The following is an 11,170-nucleotide window of genomic DNA, read 5'->3' as shown; positions in this document are numbered from 1 at the left end:
AAAAAAAAAAAAAAAAAAAAAAAAAAGAGGCCTGAGCCCTTCCACTCATCCAGCTGCTACTGTTTCAATCCACTGTCAATAGAGAAATAGCCTTATTAGGGAGATGGTTCTGCCATGGCAACGTTGCACATAACCACAGAGGCAAAGGCTTGGACTATCTGAGTTTTGGCAGAATGCCTTTTGATCCTCCTGGAACACACTAGGACAGGAGGCCCATAAGGAGCTATTATGAGGCCATCTCCCACTGGCCTCCGTACCCACACTGGGAGGCTGTCATGAGATAGTTTTGCATCCCCTCCCTGGTTCTGATTAGGTGTGGAGCTTTCCAACGTACTCCTTCAGAGCAGAACTGCAGAACGTAAAACCTGTAGTGGCAGCTCAGCTCCTCAGGACAACTTGTTTCGATGTTATCCTTTTAGTGTGGGGGACAAGGATCACAGGGACTGGCACCTTTAGGCTTATTTTTCTTTTTGCTGTCTACTTAAGTAGTAAAATGTCTAAATCTAGAAGTGACTCACTCTATCTTACTGGCCAAATCAGTCAGGCCTTGGCCTTGCCTTGTCTCATGTGTGAACTTGACAAGCCTTGAGCCATTTGACACAACCAAGATGTGATTGCATCCAAAGCATGATGGGTTGAGGCCACAGCTGATTCCACTGACAAGGCCTAAGTCCTCCTACAGGCTGGAGGCTCTTGCTGTTTCTAACACTAAGTGAGGGGCCTAGAAATTGATTTGTTCCCCTTCTGTACATCTCAGCATTTCTATATTGCAATATATAAATGTATCAAATGACACATTGTACACCTTAAACTTACATAATATTATATGACAACTATATCTCAATTTTTAAAAAAGCTCCCAATTGCCCCTTTCCAGCCAATTACTACCACTATCCCCCAAGGGACAACCACTGTTATGATTTCCATTTATAAATGCTTCATATATTGGAGTAATGATAATAAAAGCATTTAATAATAAATAAATAAATACTTCATATAAATGGACTCCTTTTGCTCAACTTTATGTTTCTGAGATTCTTACAGGTTGTTGTATATATCAGTGGTTTCTTTTTTTTAATTGCTGAGTAGTATTCCATTGAACGGATATACCACAGTTTGTTTATCCAGTCACCTGATGATGGACAGTTGAGTTGTTTATAGTTTATTAATAAAACTGCTATGAACATTTGCATATAATTCAACATTGTTTTGAATCCTGAAGAAATGCCTGTATGCAAGCATCTTCTTTTCCTTTTATTATAGAATACTTCAAACATACAAACAAGTATAGAGAATAATAAAATAATAATAAAATACCTGTATAACCCTCCATTCATTTTTTTCCCTTTTATATAGACTTTATTTTTTAGAGCAGTTGCAGGTTCCCAACAAAACTAAGCAGAAAGTACAGAGTTCTCATATACCCCTTGCCCCACGGATACATAGCCTCCCCTATTATCAACATCTCTCACCAGCATTGTACATCTGTTACAACTGATGAATCTACACTGACATAGCATAATCACCCAAAGTCCATAGTTTACGTTAGGGTTCACTCCTGGTGTTATATATCGTATAGGTTTGAACAAATGTATAATGACATATATCTACCACTGTAGTATACAGAGTAATTTTGCTGCCCTAAAAATCCTTTGTTCTCTGCTGTTGGAGGTCATTGAGGGGATGTGACTGCCAGTTGACCCCACAAGCTGGACCCGGGCAATCAGATGCTCCTCACCCCTCCCCTTTCCTTGGAATGTACATTCTGCCCACCATTCCCACAGTGGGAGCCATTTTCAAGGACATACCCTTGAGAGAGTAATGTGTTGCTGAGACCATGTGGACAGTATACATGACTGAACCCAGTTAAGACCTCTATGTAAACTTTTAATGTTCTGGCCAGCGGCTGCAGAGATCTACTCATCTTGTAGCCACCCAAGACAAGCCTCATGTTTAAGCTCCCTTGCTTATTAAAACCACCACCTAACAATCTGGGGTGGTCTGCCTCTTTCTTTGGTCTCTCCTTGCTCTCCATGTACGAGGGCCAATTTTCAAACCAACATCTGCCTATTCATCCCTCTCTCCCCCCAACTCCTGAACCACTGACCTTTTTTATTGTCTCCATAGTTTTGCCTTCCTGTCATATAGTTGGAATCACACAGTACGTAGCCTTTTCAGATTGGCTTCTTTTGCTTAACTATATGCCTTTAAGATTCATCCATACTGTTGTGTGGATTGATAGTATATTCCTTTTTATTGCAAAAGAAGATTCCATTGTAGGCATGTACCACAGTTTATCTATTCACCTATTGAAGGGTATCTTCGCTGCTTCCAGCTTTGGGCTATTATTTGTCAAAACCCCTAGAATCTTAGAGCACAAAGAGTGAAACCGTGTATGCAAATTAAGAAAAAATCATTTAGGAGATCAGGGGAATCCCAGAATGGGGTGCAGACTATGACAAAAAATATATATAGCTGTATTTCAAATGTATGACATAACCTCGCTAAAGAGGATGAAGGAAAGGTGCTAACCTAAGTACCTTTGGAAATGAATGAAGTCTGTAAGACTAAAGGCAAAATGAGCTGTTCATAAGCACTGAACTCTGGTTGGCAAAGTTGTTTCCCATGGAGATATGGATTAACAATTCTGAAACCGCTGTACATGTATACTGGGATTGAACAATAAATAAATGGAAAGTGGATAGTAGGAGACATGTTTCTTGCTGTTGGAGTGAGAGATTACAGATAAGCAAGAGGAAGAGGCTAGAATGATCCATGTGGTGATGGATTAGAGGTGGAGACATCAGTAAAAACTTATCTTTAGCTTAATACAGATACTGATGGTTATATATAGAAATATTTATAAATATGTGCATATACATGGGTTAGTATGCATACATATATCTACTTGATCTGTCAGTTGAGAGAGCCTAGGAGCAATGACAATCCAGTAGCAACAAGCACACCTAGCACCCAGATCTTGGTTTCTAATACCAATAAAAGGAATGAGGGTTCCTTGGAGAAATGGCTAATTCTAGGAATGGGCCAAGAAATATACAAGATGAACCTGGACCATCTTGTATTGCCAGAAAGTAAGGAAGTGCTAAAAAACAAAGAAACAAAAAACCAGTGCAATGATGATGGAGGTATATCAAAGGGACACAGGAGGCAGCTGAACGAACTCCCTTTAGCCAAATCTAGAACAATTTGAGCAACCAAATAAAGAAGTATTTATCCGTCTATACTGATATAAATAAATGACTGAATAAATAAATGGAAGAGAAGGGATAAATATCCCATGCAGAAGAATTCCAAATAATTTATGTGTATATTCCACCCTCATGGAGGTAGAGCATGACTACCCACTCCTTAGAGTGGGCTAAGCATAGTGACAGCCTTCCAAACAGTATAGTATGGAAAGGGTCACAAACAAGTAACTTTACAGTGGAGAAATCTGAAAAATACTACCTCAGCCAGGTGATCAAGATCAACATCAACATGGTAAGTCATGTTGATAACATGTACCTTTCATATGGTGTGATGAGAATGAGATTTTACCTCTATGTCCTTCCTCCCTAAAACACATAACCCCAGTTTAATCATGAGAAAAAATATCAGACAAATCTCAATTGAGGAACATTCTACAAAATACCTGACCAGTACTCCTCAAAAGTAAGGAAAGTTCAGGAAAATATCACAGCCAAGAAGAGTGTAAGGAGACATGACAACTAAATGTAATGTGGTAACCTGGATGGTTTCCTGGAATAGTAAAAGGACATTAGGTAAAAACTAAGGAAATCTGAATGAGATATGTACTTTAGTTAATAATAATGTACCAGTATTGATTCATTAATTGTGACAAATGTACCATCCTACTTGCAAGAACTTAATAATAGGGAAAACTGTGTACTGGTATATGTTACATCTCTGTATTAAGCTTGCAATTTTTCTTTAAATCTAAAGCAATTCTAAAATAAAATGTTTACTCTTTAAAAATGTTGCAAATCCAAATGTAGGAATATTCTTCAAAAACAATTTGCCTATTGTACAGCACAGGGAATATAGCCAATATTTTATAGTAACTTTAAATGGAGTATAATCTATAAAAACACTGAATCACTATGCTGTACACCTGAAACTAATATTGTAAATCAACTATACTTCAATACAAATAAATAGATGAATAAATAAATGAAATCTCTAAAATCTAAAAACAAACAGACAAACCCAAATTTACCTAGACTCTTCAAAAAAGTCAATGTCATGGGGCTTCCCTGGTGGCACAGTGGTTGAGAATCTGCCTGCTAATGCAGGGGACACGGGTTCGAGCCCTGGTCTGGGAGGATCCCACATGCCGCAGAGCAACTAGGCCCGTGAGCCACAAGTACTGAGCCTGTGCGTCTGGAGCCTGTGCTCCCCAACAAGAGAGGCCGCGATAGTGAGAGGCCTGCACACCGCCATGAAGAGTAGCCCCCACTTGCCACAACTAGAGGAAGCCCTCGCACAGAAACGAAGACTCAACACAGCAAAAATAAATAAATAAATAAATAATAATTTTACAAAAAAAGAATAAGGTCTTAAAAAAAAAAGTCAATGTCATGAAAGGCACAAAAAAGGCAGTGGAACTTTACTAGATTATAGACTAAATGAAATGACAACTAAATACAATGTGTGATGTTTGAGTGGATTCTAGATGGCGTTTAAAACACTAAAGCAGATTACTACAATAATTGGAGAAATGTGAATATGGATTGTAAATTAGGTAATAGTAAAACGATAAACATTAAAATGCCCTGAATGTGATCAATGTATTGTGGTTATGTAGAAGAATGCCTTTGCTTTAGGAAATACGTGCTGAAGTATTTAGGAATTAAGTGCAATTTGCTCTCAAATGATTCAGGGAAAAAATGTATATTTACACATAGATAAAGCAAATGTGGCAACATGCTTACAATTGATAAGGGGTGTGCTGATATCCATTGCCCTGTTCTTGCAACTTAATTTTTTTTTTTTTTTTTTTTTTTTTTTTTTTTTTGCAGTACACGCGCCTCTCACCGTTGTGGCCTCTACGTTGCAGAGCACAGGCTCTGGACGCGCAGGCTCAGCAGCCATGGCTCACGGGCCCAGCCTCTCTGTGGCATGTGGGATCTTCCTGGACTGGGGCATGAACCCTTGTCCCATGCATCGGCAGGCGGACTCTCAACCACTGCGCCACCAGGGAAGCCCCGCAACTTAGTATTTTAAATGTTTCAAAACATGATAATCATGTTGCAAAGAACATTTTTGCACATATCTTCTTGGGCACATGAAACTCTAGGTTATATACTCAGAAGTAGGATTTCTGAGTCATAAAGATGAGCATCTGTAGCTTTACTAAATTTTGCTAAATTACTCTCTGAAGTGGTTGTATCAGTTTATACTTCCACTACATTTCACCACATCTTCACACAACACTGTCAGTTGTCATTTATGCCAATCTAATGGGTGTAAGTGTCACATTATTGCTTTTTCCCCCACATTTTATTATGAAAAAAATTTAAACACATAGTAAAGTTTTTTTAAGTATGTAGTGAATTCAGGTGGTGGCTATATGAGCACTTTGTCCTATTTGCTTTATCATATGTCTGTCCATCCCTCTAGTCATAATTCAATCCATAATATTTTGTAATGTATTTAAAAGTAAATTGAGTCCATCAGTATACTTTACTCCTAAACACTTCAGCATGCATATTATTAATGAGTTTGACATTTGCTTACAGATTTTTAAGGTAAAATTTATTTACAGTGGAATGTTCAAACCAAAATTATATACTCACTGAGTTCTAACAAATGAATATACACCTGCGTAACCCAAACCTCCATCAAATATAGAACATTACCATTGCCCGTAGAAAGTTCCCTAATCCCTCTCCAAGTCAATTTCTGGTCCCACTCCCACCAGGTAACACTATTCTGTTTTGGTTTTTGCTTTCATGACAGATTAGTTTTTATCTGTTCTAGATATAATATGTACTCTTTTGTGGAAAATCTCCTTCACTCAGCATGTTTGTGAGATTCATCCAGGTTGCTGCATCTATCACTGGTTTGTTTCTTTTTATTGCTGAGTAGAATTCCATTGTATGCCACAGCTTGTTTACCCATTTTTCTGGTGACGGACACTGTGTCTTTTCTGTATTTGGCTTTATAAATGAGGCTGCTAAGAACATTCTTGCCAAGTCTTTTGTAGACATATCTTTTCATTCCCCTTGCGATCTTATTGTTTAATCTGCATGTCTCTGATTACTAATGAAATTGAACATATTTTCATATTTACCATATTTCATTTTATATATTGTCTACTTGTATCTTTTGTTCATTTTTCTGTTGAGCTGTTTATCTTTAATTTTTTTAAAATAAACTTATTTATTTATTTTTGGCTGCATTGGCTCTTCATTGTTGCTCGCAGGCTATCTCTAGTTGCGGCGAGCAGGGGCTTCTCTTGTTGCGAAGCACAAGCCCTACGTGCTCAAGCTTCGGTAGTTATGGCACACAGGCTCAGTAGCTGTGGCTTGTGGGCTCTAGAGTGCAAGATCAGTAGTTGCGGCGTAAGGGCTTAGTTGCTCCGCGGCATGTGGAATCTTTCCGGACCAGGGCTTGAAACTGTGTCCCCTGCACTGGCAGGAGGCTTCTTAACTACTGTGCCACGAGGGAAGTCCCTGTCTTTACTTTTCTTAAGAAGCTCTTTATTTAGATGCTAATCATGTATCTCTTACAAGTTGCAAATATCTTGTCTTTCCATTTTGTTTATGGGATGTATTCTTTTGCAGAAGTTTTAAATTTTAATACAGTCAAATTTAATCATTTTTCCTTCACATTTTTTTTCACATCTTTATTGGCGTATAACTGCTTTGCAATGTTGTGTTAGTTTCTGCTGTACAACAGAGGAAATCAGCAATATGTATACATATATTCCCATATCCCCTCCCTCTTGAGCCTCCCTCCTACCCTCCCTATTCCACCCCTCTAGTTCGTCACAAAGCATCGAGTTGATCTCTCTGTGCTATGCAGCAGCTTCCCACTAGCCATCCATTTTACATTTGGTTGTGTATATATGTCAATGCTACTCTCTCACTTCGTCCCAGCTTCCCCTTCCCCTCGTGCCCTCAAGTCTGTTCTCTACATCTGCATCTTTATTCCTGCCCTGCCCCTAGGTTCATCTGTACTGTTTTTTTTAGATTCCATATATATATGCGTTAGCATACGGTATTTGTTTTACTCTTTCTGACTTACTTCACTTACTTCACTCTGTATGACAGTCTCTAGACCCATCCACCTCTACCATCCACATCCACCTCACTACAAATAACTCAATTTCGTTTCTTTTTATGGCTGAATAATATTCCATTGTATATATGTGTCACATCTTCTTTATCTATTCATCTGTCGATGGACATTTAGGTTGCTTCCATGTCCTGGCTATTGTAAATAGTGCTGCAACGAACATTGTGGTACATGACTCTTTTTGAATTATGGTTTTCTCAGGGTATATGCCCAGTAGTGGGATTGCTGGGTCGTATGGTAGTTCTATTTTTAGTTTTTTAAGGAACCTCCATACTGTTCTCCATAGTGGCTGTATCAATTCACATTCTCACCAACAGTGCAAGAGGGTTCCCTTTTCTCCACACCCTCTCCAGCATTTATTGTTTGTAGATTTTTTGATGATGGCCATTCTGACTGGTGTGAGGTGATATCTCATTGTGGTTTTGATTTGCATTTCTCTCATAATTAGTGATGTTAAGCATCTTTTCATGTGTTTGTTGGCAATCTGTATATCTTCTTGGGAGAAATGTCTATTTAGGTCTTCTTGGGAGAAATGTCTATTTAGGTCTTGTGCCCATTTTTGGATTGGGTTGTTTATTTTTTTGATATTGAGCTGCATGAGCTGTTTGTATATTTTGGAGATTAATCCTTTGTCAGTTGCTTCATTTGCAAATATTTTCTCCCATTCTGAGGGTTGTCTTTTCATCCAGTTTACGGTTTCCTTTGCTGTGCAAAAGCTTTTAAGTTTCATTAAGTCCCATTTGTTTATTTTTGTTTTTATTTCCATATCTCTAGGAGGTGGGTCAAAAAGGATCTTGCTGTGATTTATGTCATGGAGTTCTCTGCCTATGTTTTCCTCTAAGAGTTTGATAGTGTCTGGCCTTACATTTAGGTTTTTAATCCATTTTGAGTTTATTTTTGTGTATGGTGTTAGGCAGTGTTCTAATTTCATTCTTTTACATGTAGCTGTCCAGTTTTCCCAGCACCACTTATTGAAGAGGCTGTCTTTTCTCCATTATGTATTCTTGCCTCCTTTGGCAAAGATAAGGTGGTCATATGTGCATGGGTTTGTCTCTGGGCTTTCTATCCTGTTCCATTGATCTATATTTCTGTTTTTGTGCCAGTACCATACTGTCTTGATTACTGTAGCTTTGTGGTATTGTCTGAAGTCAGAGTACCTGATTCCTCCAGCTCCGTTTTTCTTTCTCAAGATTGCTTTGGCTATTCGGGGTTTCCATACAAATTGTAAAATTTTTTGTTCTAGTTCTGTGAAAAATGCCATTGGTAATTTGATAGGGATTGCATTGAACCTGTAGATTGCTTTGGGTAGTATACTCATTTTCACAATATTGATTCTTCCAATCCAAGAACATGGTATGTCTCTCCATTTGTTTGTATCATCTTTAATTTCTTTCATCAGTGTCTTATAGTTTTCTTCATACAGGTCTTTTGTCTCCTTAGGTAGGTTTATTCCTTGGTATTTTATTCTTTTTGTTGCAATGATAAATGGGAGTGTTTCCTTAATTTCTCTTTCTGATTTTTTGTTGTTAGTGTATAAGAATGCAAGAGATTTCTGTGCATTAATTTTGTATCCTTCCTTTACATTTTGTACTTTATCCATCTTGTCTATGGCAGTGATCTTTGGTCTAAGGTACACATTCCCTAGGGGTATGTGAAAACTTTTTAAGGTGTTTAAGAGTATGGATGGCTTTGAAGGAATTGATTTTTATTTGTTTTTATTTTTGTTTTCTTGCGGTACGCGGGCCTCTCACTGTTGTGGCCTCTCCCGTTGCGGAGCACAGGCTCCGGACGCGCAGGCTCAGTGGCCATGGCTCACGGGCCCAGCCGCTCCGCGGCACGTGGGATCTTCCCAGACCGGGGCACGAACCCGTGTCCCCTGCATCGGCAGGCGGACTCTCAACCACTGCACCACCAGGGAAGCCCAGAATCGATTTTTAGATCCTCAACTTCCATAGCTATTCTTTCTTAAAATGAAGTATTTCAGAATGCCTGTGTGGTGGCCTCATTCTGGGTCTCTTTTTCCATCTTTCTTTTCACAAATGCCTGTATCCTTTTTCCCCAACCTGAATCTTGGTATTGTTCATTGTCCCAAGTGTACAACCTCTGGTGAGCCAAACAAAGGGGCAAATCAAAATATTGGTGTTAAAAGTGTACATTCTGTGTATATACGAAATTATAGAACAGGGAAGATGAATTCACAGTAAAAATCAGAACAGTGGTTGCTTCTGGGGTGGGAATGAAGATTGACTGCCTCAAACAAACAAACAAACAAAAACCACAGGAGCAAATAATATGCATGCTGAAGTATTTAGGAGTGAATTGTAATAATGACTGAAACTTACTTTGAAATGCATTAAAAACATAAAGTGGGTTAATGGATGGATGGATAGAATGGATGGTAGATGGAAAGACAGGTAATGAAGTAAACATAGCAACATGTTAATTACAGAATCTGGGTGCCAAGGATATGGACATTTGTGTACAATTCTATCAACTTCTCTATTTGTTTTTAAATTTCCATAATAACATGTTAGGGGAAAGGAATAACATGTAGAAAACTACTGATGCTGAGGAAGTCTCCTCTAATCAAATTCTTGTGTCTTTCTCTGCTCCTGAGAGGTCCATGAGAACAAAGCAATAAGAGCCTGGGTAAGAAATACTGAAGATGGCAATGCCTTATTTCATCTAGGCAACATCTATCTTAGAATTCAGAAATGAGATAGCTTGTTACAAGGAATGCATCAACACATTTTTATTTGAGTTTCAAACTCAGACTTTTTAAAACAAAGTAAGTCTAATTTGCCTTTTTTTTTTATGAATAGAACTGACACTGCCAATTAGAATATATGGTGGGCATTTTACATAAACTGACTAAACTTAAATCATCAGCTCCCCAAAGTTTTGAAGATAATATATTTAAAACACAAGATAAAACAGAAGCATTTTATTTTAAAATACTGTATTGGCAAAAATTCATTCAAATTAACAATATTTTTATTTTTCCAACCCTTTTGGAACATATCGGGTTAAATAAGTTACCTCTAAGAGAAAAAGTAAATAGGTATAGTTACTAGTCATCTAAAAAGCCTTTTTGGTATAGTTCCTAGAAACTGAGAAAGTAAATGGCTCTAGAGACAGAGTAACAAATCTTTTTTGCAATTCAGGTGGTTGCCAATCCTTTGCTTTCAACAAATTTGAAGGAAAATCTAATCAGGTAGTCAGACAAAAGATCACAAAAAGACTTTTTTTTTTTTTAGCCATGCCACACAGCATGCAGAATCTTAGTTCCCTCACCAGGGATCCAACCTGTGCCCCATGCAGTGGAAGCTCGGAGTCTTAACCACTGGACCACCAGGGAAGTCCCTAAAAAGACATTTCTGATAGATCACTATGTGATTTTGGCAAACAACTCAGAAAGTGTTCAAATAATCAAATTACATGGCTATTACACTACTATTTATATTCCTATATTCTTATATGTTTGAACAAGTTTCTCAGTGTGTATATCTATAAAAATAAAAACAGAAATAGAATTGAAACTGAGTTCTCATTCTAGCAACAAGTAGTATTCATCCATAGCCATATGGGAGGGAAAAAAATCCAGCTCATTCAAGAGTGCATTTCCAATAAAATTGGACTTTTTATGCTTTCAATTCATTTATCAAAATGTATAAAAAATTTATGTTTTGAGCAATTCTATACCAATAATAATTGTTACAATAACTCAATCCAAAAAATTTTTTTGGCCACACCATGTGGCTTGCAGCATTTTAGTTCCACGACCAGAGATTGAACCCAATGGCCCCTGCAGTGGAAGCACAGAGTCCTAGCCACTGGACCACCAGGGAAG

This window comes from Lipotes vexillifer, unplaced genomic scaffold (assembly GCF_000442215.2).
Source record: "Lipotes vexillifer unplaced genomic scaffold, Lipotes_vexillifer_v1.1 scaffold1524, whole genome shotgun sequence".
NCBI classification, from domain to species: domain Eukaryota; kingdom Metazoa; phylum Chordata; class Mammalia; order Artiodactyla; family Lipotidae; genus Lipotes; species Lipotes vexillifer.
This window is presented reverse-complemented; position numbering follows the sequence as displayed.